This window comes from Pezoporus wallicus, unplaced genomic scaffold (assembly GCF_028554395.1).
Source record: "Pezoporus wallicus isolate ANWC-B61680 ecotype Strahan unplaced genomic scaffold, APGP_CSIRO_Pwel_v1 contig_3058, whole genome shotgun sequence".
NCBI classification, from domain to species: domain Eukaryota; kingdom Metazoa; phylum Chordata; class Aves; order Psittaciformes; family Psittacidae; genus Pezoporus; species Pezoporus wallicus.
This window is the reverse complement of record NW_026641153.1, coordinates 6,582,175-6,602,975: the sequence shown is the minus strand read 5'-3', so window position 1 is coordinate 6,602,975 and position 20,801 is coordinate 6,582,175. Positions and strand designations below refer to the sequence as shown.

Sequence of the window (20,801 nt, the reverse complement as noted above, 5' to 3'; positions counted from 1 at the left end):
ACCAGTGCCGAGCAGAGGAGAACAAAGTATTTCTTCCATCTGCTGGTCACTTTCAGCCAGTCTAAACTGCTCAGTAGTCATCACTTGTGATGAGAGTGCACTGTTGGCTCATGTTCAGTTGGGCATCCACCTCCTGTGAGCCTGGTTTCAGTAGGACTGCTGCTCTGGCAGTCACCTCCCAGCCCGTACTGCACCTTGGGGTTATTCCTCCCCAGGAGCAGCAACTTGCATTTCCCCTTAGATTATGGTTCTTGTGGATTGAAGTCAGACCACTCGGTACATCAGCCATTCCCTCAGTTTCACATGATCTGCAAATGAACTGAGGATGTATTATTGATGATGACCCTGAATGATAGGAGCCTCAGTATCAACTCATGGTAATCAACATGGGATGGCCTCTCAGCATTCATTCTGAAGTTCCATATAGCCAGATTATGAAAGCTCATCCATTTCATATTTAAATAAGCATCTAAGAAAGGTGAAGCACACTACAGATGGGCCCTTTTTCCTTTGTTGACAGCCAAAATAGCTTAAAGTGCTTAGCTCAGACTTAGTGTCTAAAGTTAGATAAATCCTACCAACAGCTACTAAAATTCCAAATGTGGAAGTAGCATGAATCAAAAAGGATTTTGTTTAAGGTATGTTTGCTCCTGCATCCTTCGTTCCCTGTCTGTATGAGTGTTAGTTCACTCCTCAGTCCTCCTCTGGAGTGGCAGATACTCAGTAAAGTCCTGGGACAGTTCTCTCCCTTTCAGGTTAGATCTAAGGAAGAAGTTCTTTACTGTGAGGGTGGTGAGGCACTGGAACAGGTTGTCCAAAGAAGTAGTAAATGCTCCATCCCTGGCAGTGTTCAAGCCCAGGCTGGACACGGCTTGGCCAACATGGTCTAGTGTGAAGTGTCCCTGCCCATGGCAGGGGTTGGAACTGGATGATCTTAAGGACCTTTCCAACCCAAACCATTCTATAATTCTATAATTCTCCGGGGATCCATTACTCGTGATCTGTTATGGATAAGTCCACATCAGCTTTGGCTTACTTAGCCGTTCACAGTGCCCTGACAGTCTCCCCGTAGGCCTTGCCTAATGCTGCTGAGCATCCTCAGCAGTGCTAAAACCCACCCTACTGCAGGTCTGCCTGTTACTGCAGGTACTTTGAACTGAAAAACTCCTGCAGTGCAAAGTTACCACTTTTGTCTTTGGGTCTGATGGTGCTGTATGGAGGCAGAGGAAGGCCAGGCCCAGTGCTGTGCACTGCATTTGTTGCGGGTCTGCTTCAGAACAACCTGTGCATGAAGCCACCTTGCAAAGGGTGTTGATGGCAGTGCCAGCCTTGTGTTGTCCCCCTGTTATGAGAGGTGGTCTCATGGTTCCGGCAATATGCTTCTGACATAGTAGCCATGGACTGTACTCTAGCAGGTGCACTGCTGGGCTCAAGGCATTGAATGACACTTTACTTCCCAAGCAGTGGAATGAAATTGTTATTGCTTATACTGGAACAAGACCCGGACAGGCTGGAATAAAAATCAGCCTTCTTTCTAATTGCCCTACACAGTTTCATTCAAACTAGTGATATAAATACTCGTATCATTTATGCATATACAGCCCATCAAAGCAAGTCTCTTTCCATCTGTGATGGGAATGAAAAAGGATGAAAAGAACAATAGTCAGTTCTGCTGCTATATTTAATTTGAAGAATGGAAACTTAAACTTGAATTCACCCTCAAACATAGTTTGTTTCTATAGGAATGTGAAAAATGTGGATCATTTGGAATAATTGTTTTAAAAATACAAACTTTTATTGTTACCAGTAGGAAAGATGAGGAAGTTTTATATAAACTCACATAGTCTTCGTAGGTTAGAAACTAATAGGAGCATTTAAGAGATAGAAGGGATAAATCTGGAGCTCAATAACCTTCATCATGTCCTTTTTTAATGCAGTAAGATGCTGCACTTAGCCTCTGTTCCCACATGCTGCTCTAAAAGCATTAGGAAAGAGTAAATTGTTTTTAAAAATATTTATATTTAATGGCTATTTTGTAACTACTCAGCAAATCTCTACTGGGTCTTTTGTTCCAGGCTTTTAGAAATAAGTACATTATCTGATTTTTGCAGAACAAGGCTCTTTCCAACTAACAGCAGTAATCAAATGGTGTCACTGGCCAAATTAAAACATGAGGGATAGTTTAGATGAGAATATTCTCTTAAGTATTTTGAAATACTCCTTCTGCAATTGCCACCTACATAAGATGGGGTTTGCCATTGTTATTAACTGGTGGTTATAATTTTTGAAGAAAAAAGCCCTGTGTTTTTAAAGAATAATTACTTTATTTGAAATAGTTACACTGCAATGGGATTGAATTCTGGTCATCTTATTTCTGTGCATGGAATTTCCTGAACTTGAATGGCCTCGTAAGATACTAATAGTTCAAAGTCATAGAGGTCTTTGCTTGGGAGGGACTCTTCATCAGGGACTGTAGTGATAGGACAAGGGTTGATGGGTTCAAACTTAAACAGGGGAAGTTCAGGTTACATAGAAGGAAGAAGTTCTTGACTGTGAGGGTGGTGAGGCACTGGAATGGGTTGCCCAAGGAAGTTGTGAATGCCCCATCCCTGGCAGTGCTCAAAGCCAGGCTGGATGGGCTTGGAGCAACCTGGTCTAGTGTGAGGTATCCCTGCCCATGGCAGGGGATTGGAACTGTATGATCTTCAGGTCCTTGCCATCCCTAACTATTCTATGATTCTAGCTACCCTTAGTGTTTTTCACTATGAGTTCAGAACAGACACACCTTAGCAAGACAAAATGATGATGGGAGGGGAAGTTAACCATCAAAAATGGTGTTCTGGTTTTTCATATGATAGGCAGAAGGTAGGAACTTTACCTTATCCTTGGCTTTCCCTGTAAAAGACCAAGCTCCTTCACAGTTCAAATCCATGGAAGCTGAGGAAGTATGGAGCTCTGGACAACTTGAGTTCAGATCTTTGAGGACACTGCTTCTCTAGGCTCGTGGTCTTTCAGTCTTATTCATGGGTATGACAAATGTTTGTGTTGTCTTCAAATCTTGAAGAGAAAAAAATATTTGTAAGCGTGTTTTAACTGAGTTTTCACAGTACTTGTTTGTACTATTTCATGCAATAAAGTAATCGTGCAATTAATAATCATCAGTTCCAAAAAGGGTGGCATCCACAGGAACACTCCATAGAGTCATAGAATGGTTTGGGTTGGAAGGGGTCTTGAAGCTTATCAAGTTCCAACCCCCTGCCATTGGCAGGCACACCTTCCACTAACCCAGGTTAGTTGTCTGGTCCCACTAGACACAAAAACTTGAGATTTCAGAACATTCCTGCGCTGGCCCCTATAGATTGACTAAGCAATATAATTTTTCATTTCTGCCTTTATTGTTTAATTTAATGGATTTACAGTTATTCCTGCAAAACAGACTGGATCCAGTATTGTTAATTAAATTCTACAGCGAAGAAATAGCAAGCCAAATGATGGACTGGGAGCCTTTACTGCTGTAGCTATCTGCTGCCTTCAGAGAAGGTTTGTTCCAAAATAGCAAGGAGCCTATCCCTTGTTCCCCTGTTCATTTTTATCAAGGAATCTGCTGTGCAGCAATGTCTGACAGGTAACTAGCCCAGTTTCAGGTGACCTTGAGCATGTGGCATATGCACAGCCTTGCCTGGAAACTAAGTATGGCTCCATCTGCGTACATCCTCTAGGATGCAGCTTATCCCTGCAAGTGACAGGGACATGTTTTCTGCCCATATACACAGAAACAGCTGGAATAAAAACTGATTGAGAAAATGCAAGCAAGGGATTGCTGGTGTGAATGTAATGAATGATCCAGCCACTGACCTCAGAGTCCATGGAGGCCTTAGAAGACTGGCTTTGAGTCTTCACCTGGAAATTTCAGACAAGATCTATAGGCAAAATCTGGAGGATATGATCATATCCCCATTCCTGGCAGTGTTCAAGGCCAGGTTGGAAGGGACTTGGAACAACCTGCTCTAGTGGAAGATGTCCCTGACTGTGGCAGGGGGTTGGAACTAGATGAGCTCTAAAGTCCCTTTCAGCCCAAAGCGTTTGGTGATTCTGAGATGCCGTATCACTCGTGGTACAGCTTCAGGCACCCCTCATGAACAAGGTAAAAAAAAAGCCAGGGTGCAGCAACAGCCAGATAAACACTCAGCACAAGTTTGCTCCTCCTTCATGGACCAGGCAACAATCTGCCTTGCCACATCATTTAGGATGTATAAGCTGAAGATAAAGAGAAGACTTGGGTGATGAGCAAGGTATTTAGACCTTCCACATTCCATGGAGGCAAAGAACTGAATGGGACTTTATATAAGCTTTTATATAAACTTCATGTGGTTTTCTCAAGGCCTCCCAGCCTAGAATTAGGCAGACTGGGTGAGAATTAATTTTGTGTTGGTGTGAAGTAATCTCCTGTGGCTGTGGAGAAGAGAGCTTGAAGATATGTACTACAAACGCACAAAGAGCTGGATGTAGTTAACATTAAAAATACATGACTAACTCACTGGCAAAACAGCATCACAGTTTTTACCATCTAGCTCCTGATTCCTGAGCATTTGGATGGCAACACTGTGTCCTTCACGGAATTGTTGCTGGGTAATTCCTATATGGTCACACCTGTATTGCAGATGGGGAAATTGAGGCCAAAGCTGCTCTGCCTAAGGTCTCACGGTGACAGCGGAATTCAGAATGCCAACACCTGCTCCTTGCACTGCTTCAGCAACTAAGTTTTCAGTAAAATCAGCAGAAATGCAGGACGATGGCATGCCCTGGAGAGACTGCAAAGGCTTCTGAACAGGAATTATGAGCTACTGCATCAAAGGCCCCACACTTGACATTTATTGGCTTTTTGATGAATGCTGGGGTAATTTTCCTGTCAACAGTCTCTCATTAGGAGCCTGGCAATGTTCTTTCTGACCATTATCTTGCTCAATATCACATTGGGTTGCTACAAAGAGCAGAAATTTTATGTACAACCCATCTATCTCTGTAGCTGCAAAACCTTCTAATCATTCTACATTTAAATAATCTCATGAAAATGCGGCTGCCTTCTCAAAGCAATCAGGCGAATAAACAAATGGTTAAATTTCCATGAGGACCTAAAGCTGTAGGACAAATCTCGTACTGCAATGAGTAGGATTCATTTGTCTTGATTTCACTGGTACTGCACCTCAATTATACTATTCCTGAATTTAGCCACCAAATAACACATCCACATCCTGTTGTAGGCTTCCAAAGAAGGGAAAACCCATCAAAGCTGTACCTTTCTGTTTCTTCACTTGTAGGATATACCATCTCCTGGTTGCTTGTTGTCAATATTAGGAGTTACTTTTTGTCAAACCCATAGCTTTTATAAAAATCAAATAGTAGAAATATACCCTTAATACCACTGTGGATTTGGAAAGGCTAAAATCATTCATTAAACTTTGGTGTGGCCAATGGTAGTTGTTTTCATGATATGACCTTAAAAAAAAAGGTAATCCTTACTTTAATATTAGTATTCCAGAGCAGTGATCAGGGGAGCGTCCCAGGGGTATTATATATTTTATTGATTATGTTCATAATAGAAACAAAATCAAAACCAAAACCATATGATAAAATAACAAGTTGAATTTGTACTGCTAAAGTCTCAGCCAGATTCCTGGGCTGGATTCATGGCTGTTGTTCATAGCTACTTACCACAAGAGACTTTCATTTTCCCTCCTTAGGTAAGACAGTATTTTCAGCCAGCTGAAACCAAAACTTGTCATGCTGTGAAGTTAACTGAGAAAAAGAAACATTCCTGTAGCCTAGACTGAAACAGAGCCAACTCTTTACACTAACTTTAACTGCAGCACAAGCTCACCTGTTGGACTTGATATGGATATAGGTATTGATCTCATCCACTGATCCTGCTGAAGGCAAGCCACCTCCTGGAAAGGCAGGGCAGGGCTGGATGGCAACATTTTAGACTATCTGCAACCCGGCTCATTAGGGCTGTATGTCAGGGAGGTCTGATGTAATGGGTCATGTCTAACCATAGGCTGCTTTCTGAAGAAGTTTTTAAGGACAAATCAACTGCAATAAGAGAATGCTGACATTCAGGCTGCCTCAGCTGCTGATGACAGAGGAGGTGTCAGTGGCACTTGGGTTTTATTCCAGACCTGTCCTCCTATAAACAATTACAGGGGATGAAATCATTTTTGGAAAGATGAGCGATTATTTCCCTGTCAGCTCTGCCCTGTCAGCCTCAAGGATAATGTGATATATACCTGCTCTGCTCTTCTCCACTTCCTGGCCCCAAATCAGTCTCAGTGTAGACACAGAGTGATGCTTCTGGAAAGGAACAATAAAGAATTATTTAAACATATATAGAACATGGGGGAAAGGAGAAAGCAAATGAATACATGAAGTCATTCTCCTAATGTGGTCTTTAGTCTAGATAAGGATATTTTTTGCACCTATTTAATGAAATATACCCTTCATGCCATTAAAATTTTATCATCTGTTCTTTAACAGAGTTCATCCCATAACAAAAATCTCTGTTCTAAGTGTTAGGATATTGTATAAATACAGACTTCTGCATCAGCCTCCCTTCTCTTTCAAGACTCCACTAGATTAGGTTAAAATACTTTATAGTGTGCTTTTTCTTGTTTGTTTGGTTTTTTTTTGCTTCTAAGTCCTTAGTGTGAAGTCAGAATTCTTTGTTGTTTTTTTTTTTCCCCTCCTTGAGGATTATTTGTTTTGTGAATGCTGAGATTCTTATGTAAGTACATACAAATCCAGAAAGCTTTACAAAATACCACATACCATAGAATCATGGAATCATAGAATGGTTTGAGTTGGAAAGGACCTTAAGGTCATCCAGTTCCAACCCCCTGTCATAGGCAGGGACACCTCACACTAGACTGTGTCACCCAAGGCGCTGTATAACCTGGCTTTGAACACTGCCAGGGATGAAGCATTTACCCCTTCTCTGTGCAATCTAACTGGTATCACTACCGGACTGGGGGAAAGCATCAGGTTTTAATGCAAAACTTGTAAGAAATGAGATTTAATAGATGAAAGAGCAGGGTAATGAGAATGTTTGGTTCTCTGACAAAAGGCGCTGCTGGAGGAATACAAAGGTGCTCTCCGGAGTGGCTATTCAGAGGACTGGAAAACGGACCTATTTACCCCTTTTTCATTGGGACCAGCAAGAATATTCCTGCAAGGATAATCAGCCCCTTATTCATTAGCCTGAGGTTATTACCAATTATCAATATTATTACTTACTGTTGCTGTTATTCTTGCTATAACTTATTTGATGGCTTGGCTTCGTGAGCAAAGGTTTAGGAAGGGCTTTACCCATGCTTACTACAAGCACAGTGACCAAGGGCGTGTGGGATAGGCAAATCTGTTTGGAAAAAGGCTGCTTAGGCAATCAGGAATTTTCTGACCAGGACTGACCTCTCCTGAGGCAATCTTGAGTGACCAAAGTCCTGATCTGCCTACATGCAAGGTTGGATCTGCAGCTTCCAATGCACCTTGTCACCTGCCGTTTTGACCCTCGCCTGTCTATACAGACAAGTGAGAGTAAACCCCTCCAGCCTGTGCACTGGATTTTTTAGGTGAGGCGCAGCGTGCGCAGAACTGGCCCCATCCTTTACACCTGAGATTTAACTGCCACAGCCTAGTTAGCTAGGACGGTGACAGCAAAGTCCACAGGTCATAGGTTTTGTAAGAGTGTCCTTGTCTTAGATGGAAGACCTGTTTAATACAGTGACATCACTACAGTTCAGGAATTAAAATGTTGATGCCTTCCCCCCAGAGCTGGGCTTGGAAACTGGTCTGAATCCCTGAAATCTGAAGCCTCTGCTGCTTGAACAGGGGAATAGCATTTATCTGGTGGCAAGGACTTGTCCTCTTACACAGCCTGTGAAAAGACACTTAGTACTTCCCATGTACTCAGCATGGTAGGAAGTTGTCAAAGATAAAGTCTTTTTGTTTGCTGTCTGTGGATATTCCCATAAGCTTTTAGTCTTTTTCTACATGAGCATTTATTTAGAATATTTCCGTGGACAGCTTGAGATCTTCATGAGGCACTGGATGGTTGCAATGCAACATCAATTTATTCACCACACACAGTTACCAAAGTAGCAAAATGCCAACAGTAAATTTACCTCAGCAAAAGTCCTGGTAAAGAGCTCAGTAGCACATAGGCTAAAAAAAACCCTGCTAAACTGTCCTAGAGTTTTCTGTCCATCCATCACTATAATATTTAAATGCATTCCTATAATATTTATATATATATATATATATATATATATATATACATAAAATTCCTATAATGAATATAAAGTCCTATAAGGACATGAGGATGGTGAGACACTGGCACTGGTTGCTCAGAGAAGCTGTAGATGTGCCATCTCTGGAGGTGTTCAAGGCCAGGTTGGATGGGGCTTTGATAAGGACCCTTCTGACCCAAAACTTTCTATGATTCTGTGATATGATTCTATCAGCCATTTTTTAGTTCTGAAATGTAAACCAGAGGGAAAACAGTTTAAAAACATGAGAGAAACCAAATCTGGATTCCCTACCCAGCTTTCTCACAAAACTCCAGTGTGACCTTGGGTGAGCTGATGGAGGCAGAAAAGTAACATGACTGTGCAGTCCAACCTCCTACTTATCATAGGTCATTTCTTCTTGGCCTGCTTACCCCTATAAGGCATTGGACTGAATTGCTAAGGAATTATCTAACCTTGTGAAGAAAAAGAAGAAGGAGAAGAAGGTGCCAACAGTGTGATCCATTTCTCTTGCAGTCAGAACTTGCAGCTTATTTTTGGTTTGAATTCATCTGACTACAGCTTCCAGGCAGGGCAATAGAGCTGCCTTTTGTGGGTTCAGCTAGATCCTTCAGTAGCTCAGTGGCCTATATGTGAAATGGAGCTGATTGCTGCCTTTTTTTCACTGTCCTTTATCTGTCTTGTGTCTGTAGACCACAGGACCCCCCAGGGGAAAACTGGCTCTCGCTATGTGTACACTCAGTGCCTTGCACAACAGCTTAGACTGGGTTCATCTCTGATGTGGAATGCTTGATATGTAGCATATAAGTTACAACATTGAGAAAGGACACTAAAAAAATCAAGCAATAAACCCCGAAAATCTCTGTCTGATGGAGATTTACTACAGATCTTCAGAAATCCTTGTTGCGTTACTACACAACATACTTCATTTTAAACCGATGGCACTATGTAGCAAACTGTCAGCAGAGGGCGATATCAGATCGCATCTTGAAGCAATTCCTGGTTAATGTGATTGGCCAGTTCCTTGGTTTTCTCCTCATTATCCCTCAGGGAATGGTTTAATGAGGCTGCTCTCTGAACAGCATGTGTGAGAAAGTGCTTTTGAAGTCATGCAAGTCGTGGGTCTAAAGTCTCTTCTCCCTTTCCTTGAAGCCCCAAGAGTCTTTGCATCCTCACTGATTACGTTGGAGGACCAGTTGCAATCCAGTTTTCAAGATAGATGGCTTGGTACCAGTCCCTAGGAAGATCTTGGAAGCAAGAGGAGACCCTGTTCTGCTTTAAGAAATACACCTGTAAGATATACAGATGTGTTTTGGGACCTGGACCATTCAGCGGAGCACAGTTTGCGAAAGCCTGGCTAGTCTGGCTTCCCTAGGGAATTTTATTTATAGATCCAAATGAGTTTGTGTAGATAGGTAAGAGGTCCTGGAGAGAACAAGGGATTCCAAAAGACCTTCCAGTATCCTGGATCAGCAAGCTGGATAGAAGAGGTGAGCAGAGTGTGACAGTTATGCCTTCATGCCTCAGATTTTCAGGAATAGGTAGCAATCCAGAGGAAAGGTGTCCCAGCCAGAGTTCAGCCCACCAGGATCACAGTATCACCCTTTCCATCCTCCTTAAGTGGTGAACTTTTCTCTCCATGACTCAGTTTCCCCATCTGTAAAGGAAGTTACAAAGTTTTCTGTGACATACTAAAAGCAGTGAACGATAAAAACTCATCAGCTGTGCTACTCACAAGCTGGTGATGAACTAATGTGCTTGTCACACTGCTGGCTATATAGAGAAGAAAACTGCTGAAGGTGTTAGTCCAGAGTGACTGTAGATGCCAAGGCACAAGACGAACTGTTGAGAGTCCTCACCCAACAGGAACAATGTTCCAACTGTAATGCAGACAGCCTGCTGAGTCATTCCGTCCCCCAGGGCAGGTGAACACTTTGCAAGAGTCTGCAATGGTAATCATTAGACTATTGTAAATATTAAAGAATACAAATGCCATGTGTCTCCTTATCTGAGCTTCAGCTTTATGCCTGGCTTCACTAAGAGTAAGGAAGTGTGACCACCTGCAATGATACCATAAATAATACTTAGAATCTCAGGGCTCACTGATTATCAGCCTGAATTAACCATTCTCCCCCAGTTTCCAAAAGAATGGGGAGTGATTACGTTGTTCAAAGCCACTATGGTGAAGGAAGCCAAGAGAAGCTGTGGCTGCCCCATCCCTGGCAGTGTTCAAGGCCAGTTTGGAGCTTGGAGCAATCTGCTCTAGTGGAAGGTGTCCCTGCCCGTGGCAGGGGGTTGGAACTGGATGAGTTTTAAGGTCCCTTCAACCCAAACCAGTCTGAGATTTTATGATTCTAAGCCTGTAACTTCAAACATAAAACCAGGCAGGATACCGGGCTGTGCTGAAGCTGCAGAGGAATTCACACAAACAACATTCAATGACCAGCTCTGGAATGCGACGAACCCAGGTAGGTCAACAAGCACAAGATAAATGTGCAAGGTGACAAGTGGGGTCCAGCCCAGGCTAAACCTCCAGCAGTCCATGGTAATGGGGTAGAGGTTATGTCAGCTTTGTGTCTGGCAGCTTCTGCACAGCTCTCACCAGCACACTGAGTAGAAGATGTAATCTAACTGCTTTTACTCCAAAGGCTCTACTCAGACCACAGCCACCCCTGTCAGTCAGGATGCAATGCCTTCTCCACTGGACAACATTTGGTCCTGTTGTACAATCATGCTCCTGCAAAGCTGAGACAGACGTGATCTGTGCCCTCTGTTTCATTTTCCTCTCTCCCACTCTGGATCTCTCTCTGACTCACAGAAGCCATTTCAGACCATGGCCATCTGTAACCACAGAATTTGAGGCACCACCAGTAATAAAACTAAAAGCAAGCAGTTGAAACTTGGAAACAAAAAGCAAATGTCACCTCAGGCTGATAAGCAGCTCTAATAACAGACCTGGCAAGACAGTACTTTAAGCCAAAGGAATAGTTTTGCAACCTTTTTCTTCAAAGAAGCTAAAATATTTCGTTTAGGGAAAAGGACTGAACATCAGTTTCAAGCAAAGTTATGGGGTTTTTTTTCTTAATTAAAAACTTACATCTTAAAGGATTTACACAAAAGTTTATGTAAGCATTTCCATGTAGATGAAGAAGGAAACAACATTCATTATGTGAACAAAGAGTTCCTGTTAAGGTGGTTGCATAGAGGATACAAAAATAACTGGGAACATAAGCACATAGGGGATGCTCAGGTGCTAATGAGACTGCTCAGGGCTGATTCAGAGCTGCGCTGCAGGCATTCCATGACAGCTCTTCCAGGAGATGTCCCCAGCAGCCATGAGTCAGGTCCCTGCCTCTGTGTCAGTCCTGCAGGAAACTCCCTACAAAAGAGCTGGCAGGTATGTCCTTAAAGGCAAAGGAACCAGGGTCTTCCCATGCTTTAGCTCTTCCAAGTGCAAGACAGATCGAGGAGGAAGCCTGAGGTGAGCACAGACAAAATCAGCCTGAGAAGTGCACACCGGCCAAGCAGAACCCATCTGCATTGTAAAGATACAATAGATGGCTGCAGGCCAGTTTTTTCCTGTTGGTCCTTGAATTGATGATGGCTCTGACACTCTTGTGATCTTGAACACAAGCCTAGAGGACAGGCTCCTTACTGCCTGAATTGAAATCCTGCCCTCCGTTACCCCAGGCAAAGTTAATGACTGTAATTTATTGAAAGGCCTGTAATGATTTGTTAAACGATGTTGAAAACCTAGTTTCATGAAAACAAGTTACAAAGTGTCCCAAGAACAAAAGATTTGCACTTTACTTCATTTTAAAGTCCTTTTATTTCCCTTAAAGCCTTTAATTATCAGTTACAAGTCATTTGTCACTTCTTTTGGGCCAAGAACAATGCATTAACTATATATATTTGTATCTATCTACCATGCACATGCAGGTGCCCTGTACCATACTGGTTGTTGATGCCCCAAATGCAACTGAGTGATGGTTTCCTTCACATCATTTGCACTCCACAGACTTCAAGAACAGCACCTACAGCAGAGTTTGCATGGAAAGCTATAAGCAATCTGACTGCAAATCACCTCTCTCCACTATCTTCCTCTAGCAATGTGAAGCAGTGAAGCTTCAGTGAAGCAGGGCCCTTCCTTGTGAGAACCAGAAAAATCCACTGGCATTACCTTCCAAGAGGCAGGGCTGGCAAGAGAGGAAGGGATTAGTGCACAGGCAATCTCATCTGTACTGATGTTATTCACAAAACAATTCCACAGCTATTCAAGCATAACTCAATATTGAAGACTGGCAATGTTACTTTGGTATTTAGCATTTGCAAGAGCCCCTGTATGACTGGAACTCAAAAAGGCCTCCAGCATTCAAACCATTTTCTTCTGTTCCCAGGGTCATATTCTCTCACTGCAAATCCCCTGATATCCAGGGGATGGGTCCCCAGCCAAAAATGATATCCAAGCCCAGAGCTAATTGTCTAAGGTCCTTCTGTAGTTATAAAGAGAAACAAATGCTTCAAAAGATCAAAACAGCCAAAAATATGGGGAGGTAGGAGCTGCCTGGTAGGGAACTGATGTCTCTGAGCACCTGATTTTCTCCAGGGAACTCCCTGGGAACTGAAGTCTGACACAGTGCCCTAAGCATAGGAATATTTTCAGGAGTAGAACAGGGCCATTGTTTTCCTCTTGAAACCCACAGAAGATTTGAAAATTAACTTTTAAAATCTTATTCTACACTTCTACATAGTGACTTTGCACTTATTTAAGGGCTTGAATATTGTTCTCATCTTGATACAAGCCTTTTTTGATATACCCTTGGTTTTTAAGTAGGGAATGCCTCACCTGTTCCAGTTTTAGAGGTGCACGTGATAGCAGTGTCCTAACCTTAGAAACTGAAGTGTTACTGCAAGATCTAGTACTAACTGTCACACTACTTTCATGTGTCTTTGCACAACATAAAGAGGAAAAGAGAGGAAAGGGGCGGGGGTAGGGGGGGGAAGAAAGTGCAACAAATGTGCTTTCATTCTTCATTTTTAAGGGTGAGATTTCCCTTTTATGGAGACATCTCTCAACTTGTTTACTATGGGAGCATGAAGTCTTTAATGATACCTTCTTGCACCAAGAGAACAAAGTATTCTGTAGAAAAGCCAGCTCTTTGCTGCCACTGCCAGCCACATGCAAGTACAAAGTTACAAAGCACTCACTTAAATGAAGTGCATACTTCATTAAACAATTAGGCAATAAGGCAGAACAAAGGCTGTGGTTTCCAGGCCTTGTTCTGTAATTGTATCCTCCCCCATTAGGATAAGTAATGCTGGTTGCCATTTAGGATTATCCTCTAATGGCCTTGTCCTGTGGGATTAGTGGATTGCCACAATGGGGAATTCTTTTATCTGTCGATGGCAATGTAAAATACATGATTTGTGTAGGTTTAGAGGTGAGGATTTTCATCCCTCTTTCCTCCTTTCATTTGTGACACCGTGATTAGAAGCTTTTATCTTTGCTTTTGCTTTCTGAACCATGAAGGTTATAAACCAGCTCAGTTTCTGTAAAGGTCCAGCACACAGAAACCCAGTCTGTAACTAAATATCACTGAGTCTCCCCAAACACATTGTAGACACGCTGAGCCCCAGTGACACTGAGGATGGGAAATGGGTAAGTTACTATGTTGAATGAGGTTGTGTTTGTGCTGGGATTCTCCACCTCATTCGGCAGGTGCAGCTGGTGAACTTTCAGGAGAAACTAGGAGGCACCTACAGAGATAAGGCAAATGCAGGATTAGATGGCTGGTAAACAGAGATTGCAGATGAAATTTAAATGTCTAAAGTCCACCTACAGTCTGCTAAACGCCTTTCCTGATCTAATATTCAGCTCCTAATGAAATTACCAGTTTTTGTTCCACTGACTTGAAGTTGACCCTGGACAGAGCCCACAGCCCTATCAGAATCTCCTACAACAGTTACAGAACATCCTGGATTCCAGCAGCAGTTCCTTCCCTCAAACATGATATACAAGGAATCTCTCCATGCTCTTCTCCACAAACCATTCAGTTCTGCTGAAACAGAACATACAGCTCAAATGCAAAATACAGCTCACTGTATGACAGGACACCCTGTCCTTGGGAACTGGATTTAAGATCATATCATGGGCCAACAGGAGACCATTAGAAGAACTAACTTACAGTTCTAACAGGAATCAAACTAGAAATTAAAACAAGAAAAGAAAAGAAAGAAAGAAAGAGAAGGAAAAGGAAAAGAAGAAGAAGGAAAAGAAGAAAAAGACCCAAACCCTAAAAAGCCATAACACTTTAAAAAAGATAAATTTATTTCTGAGTACATATATTTTATGCTTTCTTAGAACTTTCTATATTTTCTACTCACACTCCTCCCCTTTGGAAAGAATATTTATTATATTAAATATTATATATACTTATTAAATTAATATTTAATTCAATTCAGTGATACATGTCTCCACTCCCCACAGTAAAATAAGTTGCACTCATTTCAAACTCACTGACACTGGAATATAACACTCATTGGGATGCATGGGAGAACAAACTACTATTAAATGTCAGAAAATATATGTTTTAAATAGTAGAAGCCAAGGAACAGCTATTTGGAATACTTTTGTATTGCATTAATGCTACAGGAGCCTGCTAAAATTGGGCCACTTTCAATCAGATACTGCAAAACCAGCAGAAGGCCATCCCACTCCTCTCTCTTACTCTAAGAGTAGGATCTGCTGAAGGAAAAGATGAAGGACTAGATACAAGAAAGGATTTAAGAGGCAAACCTAGAATTTAAGTGAAACAGATACTGAATGCCAAAAGTACACCTTAGCTCCTCCTCTTCTCCCCGCAGCTGAACTGCAGAAAATCCCTGCAATCAGCACAACTCATTAGGTAACTACTTCCTCTGCAGATTTTTCCTCACACCTGAAAATCTTGTCTCACCAGTGAGGTACACTAACATCAGAAGTAAGGAGATAAGAGAAATTAGGTCCAACTTAATAGACAGCTCACTAATATGCCCAGGAGATCAGGCTCTGGAGCCAGCAGCAAGAAAGAGGGACATGGCTTGATGTGGAGAGAGAGGGCAGTAGGAAGCCACCAAGGCAACATGGAGAGTTCTGGCAATAGAGAGTAGGTCAAGAAGCACTGATGGGGTGGGGATGATGGTGGAGGAAGCAGAAGGAATGGCCTGGAAGCACTGAGATGGCCTCAGCAATGCAGGAAGGAGATAAGGTACTGAAGAGAGAATGGAGCAGGGGGTAATCAGGGTATCCAGAAGACAAAAGGAAAACTGGCTGGAGAAGTTAATAACTGCAGCTCTTGATGCCTCCAGCTCTGCTTCTGTACAGAACAGACAGCCACAGCAGCTTCAGGGCTATTTCTCAATGAATTTAGAACATAGCCTGGAAAAGAGGTACTCTTCTGGTTTAATCACAAACAGGACTAAATGCTAAAGTTGTTCCTGGAGATAAATGCTGACTGTCTGCTCTTCACAGATCCTATCTTGGCCATTTTTTACAGCAAGTGATGATATCTCTAAGTGCTTGTCTAGGAAGTGTCATTCCAGGACGCTCAGTTATCTCTGAACCATCAGACTGTTCAAACTCATCTCTCACTTTCCACACATGTACCCTCATCACCTAGGGGAGGAATGGAACTTGCTCTCTGCAGCTCAGACATATTCCTGTCCTTATGGCGGTGGATCTGGTTCAGAGGTTGCTATCTGTCTTCCTTAACCTAGAGTTTGGGTTTGTCCCACAACACTCTAAACCAAAGGCAGAAATAGCTAGGTAAAAAAGAGACACAAGCTCCTTTCAAAAATGTCCATAGAATCATAGAGCAGCCCAGGCTGGAAAGGGTCCTCAAAAGATTATCTGGTCTAGCCTTTCATGGCAAAGGGAGCAAACCTAAATGAGATTATCCAGCACCCTCTCCAGTCACATTTTGAAAACCTCCAGCAATGGGGACTCTAGCATATCCCTGGGAGGTTGTTCCAGTGACTGATCTCACTGGAAAAAAAGGTCTTTCTTAAATCAAGATGAAAATTCTCTCAGTACAACTCATACCCATTGCCTCTTGCTGTCTCCATGTGGCTCCTTGTGAAGACAGAGCCTCTGCCATCCTTGCAGCAGCCCTCTAAGCCTTAGAATTCTCTCAACTTTTCCTTACACAGCTTTCCAGACCTTGAATCATCTTTGTGGTCCTTCTCTGAACCTTCTCCATCCCATTCACATGTGGTTTTTCATATAGCAGGGACCAAAACAGCACACAGTATTCCAGGTGTGGCCTTGTTTCTTTTAATCTAGTTCACTACACACTACACAAACCTGACTGACAGGACCACAAAAGCCATTGAGCTGGCACAGGAGAGGCAGCAGAGACATCCGGGCTGGGATGTCAGCCTTCTGCTGAGTCATGGAAGAATCCCAAAGTTTTGATTACTCTAAGTTTATCTCACTGCTTGGAAATTCATTCTGCCAGCTAGGCACTGAAAAGCAAAGTATGCTGTGACACCAAAACTTTTCATCATCTCTTGCTGGAAGTGCCTTGCCAAAAACAAAGGACACGGTCAATCATGAGGAGAAGTTGTGTGAATGAGTCATGAAGCATACTTCATGTGGGATTACTGATTGTAAACAAGGGTATCAGCGGCTGTATGCTACCTGGTATTTGTACAATACTTTGCACAAGCCATGGTCTTGTCTTGAGGTTTCCAGTGGCCACTCTTATACAAACAACACATCACAATGCCACGTTGATCACAAAAGGAAGTCAACTCTAATGACCAGAAACGTAACTCAACCTTTACATTGGCTAAACCCAGTTTCGTTCATGGCTATCTCATATCTCAGTGAACACATGTTCCCTATTTTGTCTATCTGTTGCCTTATGTACAAAATGTAAACTACCAGCTTTCTAAAACAGTTGCTTTGGGGCTTTCGTTTGTTTTTACATTGTGTTTTTTTTTTATTTTCTCAACAAAAACCATAGGATTGCAGAATCACAGACTGATTTGGGTTGGAAGGGACCTTAAAGCTCATCCAGTTCCAACCCCCTGCCATGGGCAGGAGCACCTTCCACTAGACCAGGTTGCTCCAAGCCCCGTCCAACCTGACCTTGAACACTCCCAGGGATGAGGCAGCCACAGCTTCTTTGGGAACTCGTGCCAGTGTCTCACCACCCTCACAGTACAGAACTTCTTCCTGATATCTAATCTGAATCTCCCCTCTGTCAGTTTAAAGCCATTCTTCCTTGTCCTGTCACTACAGACCTTTGTAAAAAGCTCCTCTCCAGCTTTCTTGACAGCCACCTTTTAGGTACTGGAAGCTGATCTAAGGTCTCCCTGGAGCTTTCTCTTCTCCGGGCTGAACAAGCCCAACTCTCTCAGACTCTCCTCATAGCAGAGGCGCTCCAGCCCTCCGAGCACCCTTGTGGCCTCCTCTGGATTCGCTCCACATCCTTCTTACATTGTTGTCTCCAGAGCTGGACACCAGACTGCAGATAGAGTCTCACAAGAGTGAAGCAGACGGCAAAATCCCCTCCCTCAACCTGCTGGTCACGTTCTTTTTGGCACAGCCCAGGATACAGTTAGTTTCTGGGCTCCAATCTCACACTCCCAGCTCATGTTGAGCTTCTTGTCACCCAATACCCCAGAGTCTTTCTCATCAGGCTGCTCTCAATCCATTCTCCTCCCAGCCTGTACTTGTGCTTGGGATTGCCCTGACACAGGTGCAGGACCTTGCACTTGGCCTTGTGGAACTTCATGATGTTTACAGGGGCCCAGCTCTCGAGCCTGTCAACGTCCTCCTAAATGGCATCCCTTCCCTCCAGCCTCACCACACAGCTTGGTGTATACAAGTATGTATCTTGGTGTATACAGCTTCGTGCACATACAGTGCCTCTCACAAGGGGGCTCTGACTTTTAACTGTGGAGCTTTCTGAGCCTATTGAAATTCAAATAACTAACAGATCCCTTTCCATCATTCTTCCCGACTGCTCAGTTCTATCAATTACTCATCAAATCCATGCCAGATGCAGAGAGGAAAAAAAGTCAAAAATAAAAAGTATTTGTGAATAAAGTCCAAAACATACAAATAAAATCCTCTCTGACCATGCTACTTAGCTCAATGTGTCTAGTCTCACCTATTTGCAGTAATAAGGGCATTCTCTGAGAAGAAACTTGCATTTTGGCCTGTAACACAAGAAAAAGGGTTCAGATTGCCAAGAGCTTTGCAAACATGGGCTCGTTCTAGCGGCTCTGGTCTAGGCAGCATTTCCAGAGTGGCTGTAGAAGAGCTTCCCATAGGTAGGACTCTACTGACACTAACAGTTGTGACATCAATTCTAGATTATGATAGGAGGAGTTAGAAATGCACATAAAATACTGTTTTGCTTTATTAAGTAGCAACCAGAAATGTCAGTATCACATGTTAATTAATGATTAATGTTAGAGGAAGGAGATGCATACCTGACATTTTTAAACTGGTAGAACAAGTTTTCACAGCGCAGAGGAGGAAAGTTCTCTGTAACACACAGTAATGGGCTGTGTACTTGGAATCGTACACTGCGAATTTCCCCACCTTCAGGACAGAATGTGTCAACACACAGTTCCTCTCCCAGAATAAAGACAGTGCTGGGGTGAGCAGCAGGTAATGTTGAAGAACGAGGAAAGGAAAAAAAAACAACATACAAATGACGATCAAAAGGACACAAAAACTCTTTCAGGCACATCTGTGGTAAAAAAATGTCAACAGAGCACATTTTTAATGTAAGACTAGACCCGATATTACAAGGTGCTGAAAGTCAATCAAGAAATAAAGAAAATAACACTGTGGAGCTGACAAAGCCCTGGAACTGTAAGATCTTCCTCAAGGTGATGTCCTACTTAGCAAGGAGTGCTTTAGGTCAGGCAGGGTGAGTTAGTATACATATAATGCTGTAAAAGTAATACATTGAAGTTATCCAGCATCCCACACTGATGAATCTCAAAGCACTCCAGCCTGATATTCCCACAATGGAAATCAGTACATGCCTGCCTTTAAGTATATGTAGTAGATACCACTCCTACTTTGCTCCTTGATGAAACAAGGCACTTTCCTCTCCTGCACTGTTGTGTAATAGATGTTACATGGAACAGTCATATGATCCTCTACCAAGTTGTAGGCAGAGCCAAGAATACGAAATAGAGGTAGGATTCATCAAGCCTAACATTAGCAAGTTATAAACTAGGCCTCCAGTCAAGAAAGACACATGGGACTCTGCTCAGGTTTCACCACTCTACAACCACTGGAGACATGTTTCCTCACAATGTGGTTCATCCAACCTCTCTTAAGCTGGTGGATTTACCCTGTCTTGACTGTAGAATGACCAAACAGCTTTGATTAGAGACTAGCTTTAAAATAACCAAAAAATCACCCCAAGTAAATCTCTGGGATCTCAACCATTTGCTCTCCTCCTGGACACCATTCCTGCTCTGAAGGATGTTCAAGAAATCTGCAAACTGGGGATGACTAACCATCTCATCTTGCTGTCCTACGCTGCACAGCTCCCCCTTCCTGCTTCTGTTACACCATTTATTTTGGGTAGGGTCACATCTCTTGGAAACATCTCTATCTTCATAGAATCATAGAATCACAGAATGGTTTGGGTTGGAAAGGACCTTAAGATCATCCAGTTCCAAAACCCCTGCTATGGGCAGGGACACCTCACACTAAACCATGTCACCCAAGGCTCTGTCCAACCTGGCCTTGAACACCGACAGGGATGGAGCATTCACAACTTCCCTGGGCAACCCATTCCAGTGCCTCACCACTATAACAGGAAAGAACTTCCTTATATCCAATCTAAACTTCCCCTGTTTAAGTTTGAACCTGTTACCTCTTGTTCTATCACTACAGTCCCTAATGAAGAGTCCCTCTCCAGCATCCTTTTAGGCCCTCTTCAGATACTGGAAGGCTGCTCTGAGGTCTCCACGCAGCCTTCTCTTCTCCAGGCTGAACAGCCCCAACTTCCTCAGCCTGTCTTCATACAGGAGGTGCTCCAGTCCCCTGATCATCCTCGTGGCCTCATCTGGACTTGTTCCAACAGTTCCATGTCCTTTTTATGTTGAGGACACCAGAACTGCACACAGTGCTGCAAGTGGGGTCTCATTTTGAGGTATTTCCTGCTCTAGGCATATTTCTGCCGCTACAGCGCAGATGAGAAATAATTTCTGAGAGAGGCTTGGAATTTCTAGTGTTTTTAAGTCAAATGGTTAATTTGATGGCTGCCATAGCCTTGCACAATGAAGGAAGGAGGGGACATGATTACTTGATAAACAACAGCGAGCCCGATGATATATTAGCAATAAATAAAAGTACATATAGGCAATATTTGTTATTGAGCTGTTAAATACATGGGTGACACAGATTAACAAGGCACGTAAACGTTTCTTTTCCTTATTGAAGAGGAGGGCTGAAGCAGGAGACTTTTCACCTATTTTACCCTCAAC

The 20,801-nt window shown here is 42.8% G+C and overlaps 1 long non-coding RNA gene across 2 annotated transcripts; it reads right to left on the bottom strand.

Moving 5' to 3' along the window:
* Positions 1-1,606: 1,606 nt before the first annotated feature.
* LOC130606268 (uncharacterized) lies at positions 1,607-20,762 on the bottom strand. 2 transcript variants are annotated; one of them, XR_008973928.1, is made up of 4 exons: positions 18,780-20,762; positions 8,753-9,954; positions 6,285-6,348; positions 1,607-3,057 (listed from the first exon to the last, which is right to left on the bottom strand). It is a non-coding gene; the product is annotated as an uncharacterized LOC130606268 (long non-coding RNA). The 2 variants fall into 2 exon arrangements; XR_008973929.1 differs by lacking the exon at positions 18,780-20,762 and adding an exon at positions 10,033-10,666.
* Between the last annotated feature and the right edge of the window lie 39 nt (positions 20,763-20,801).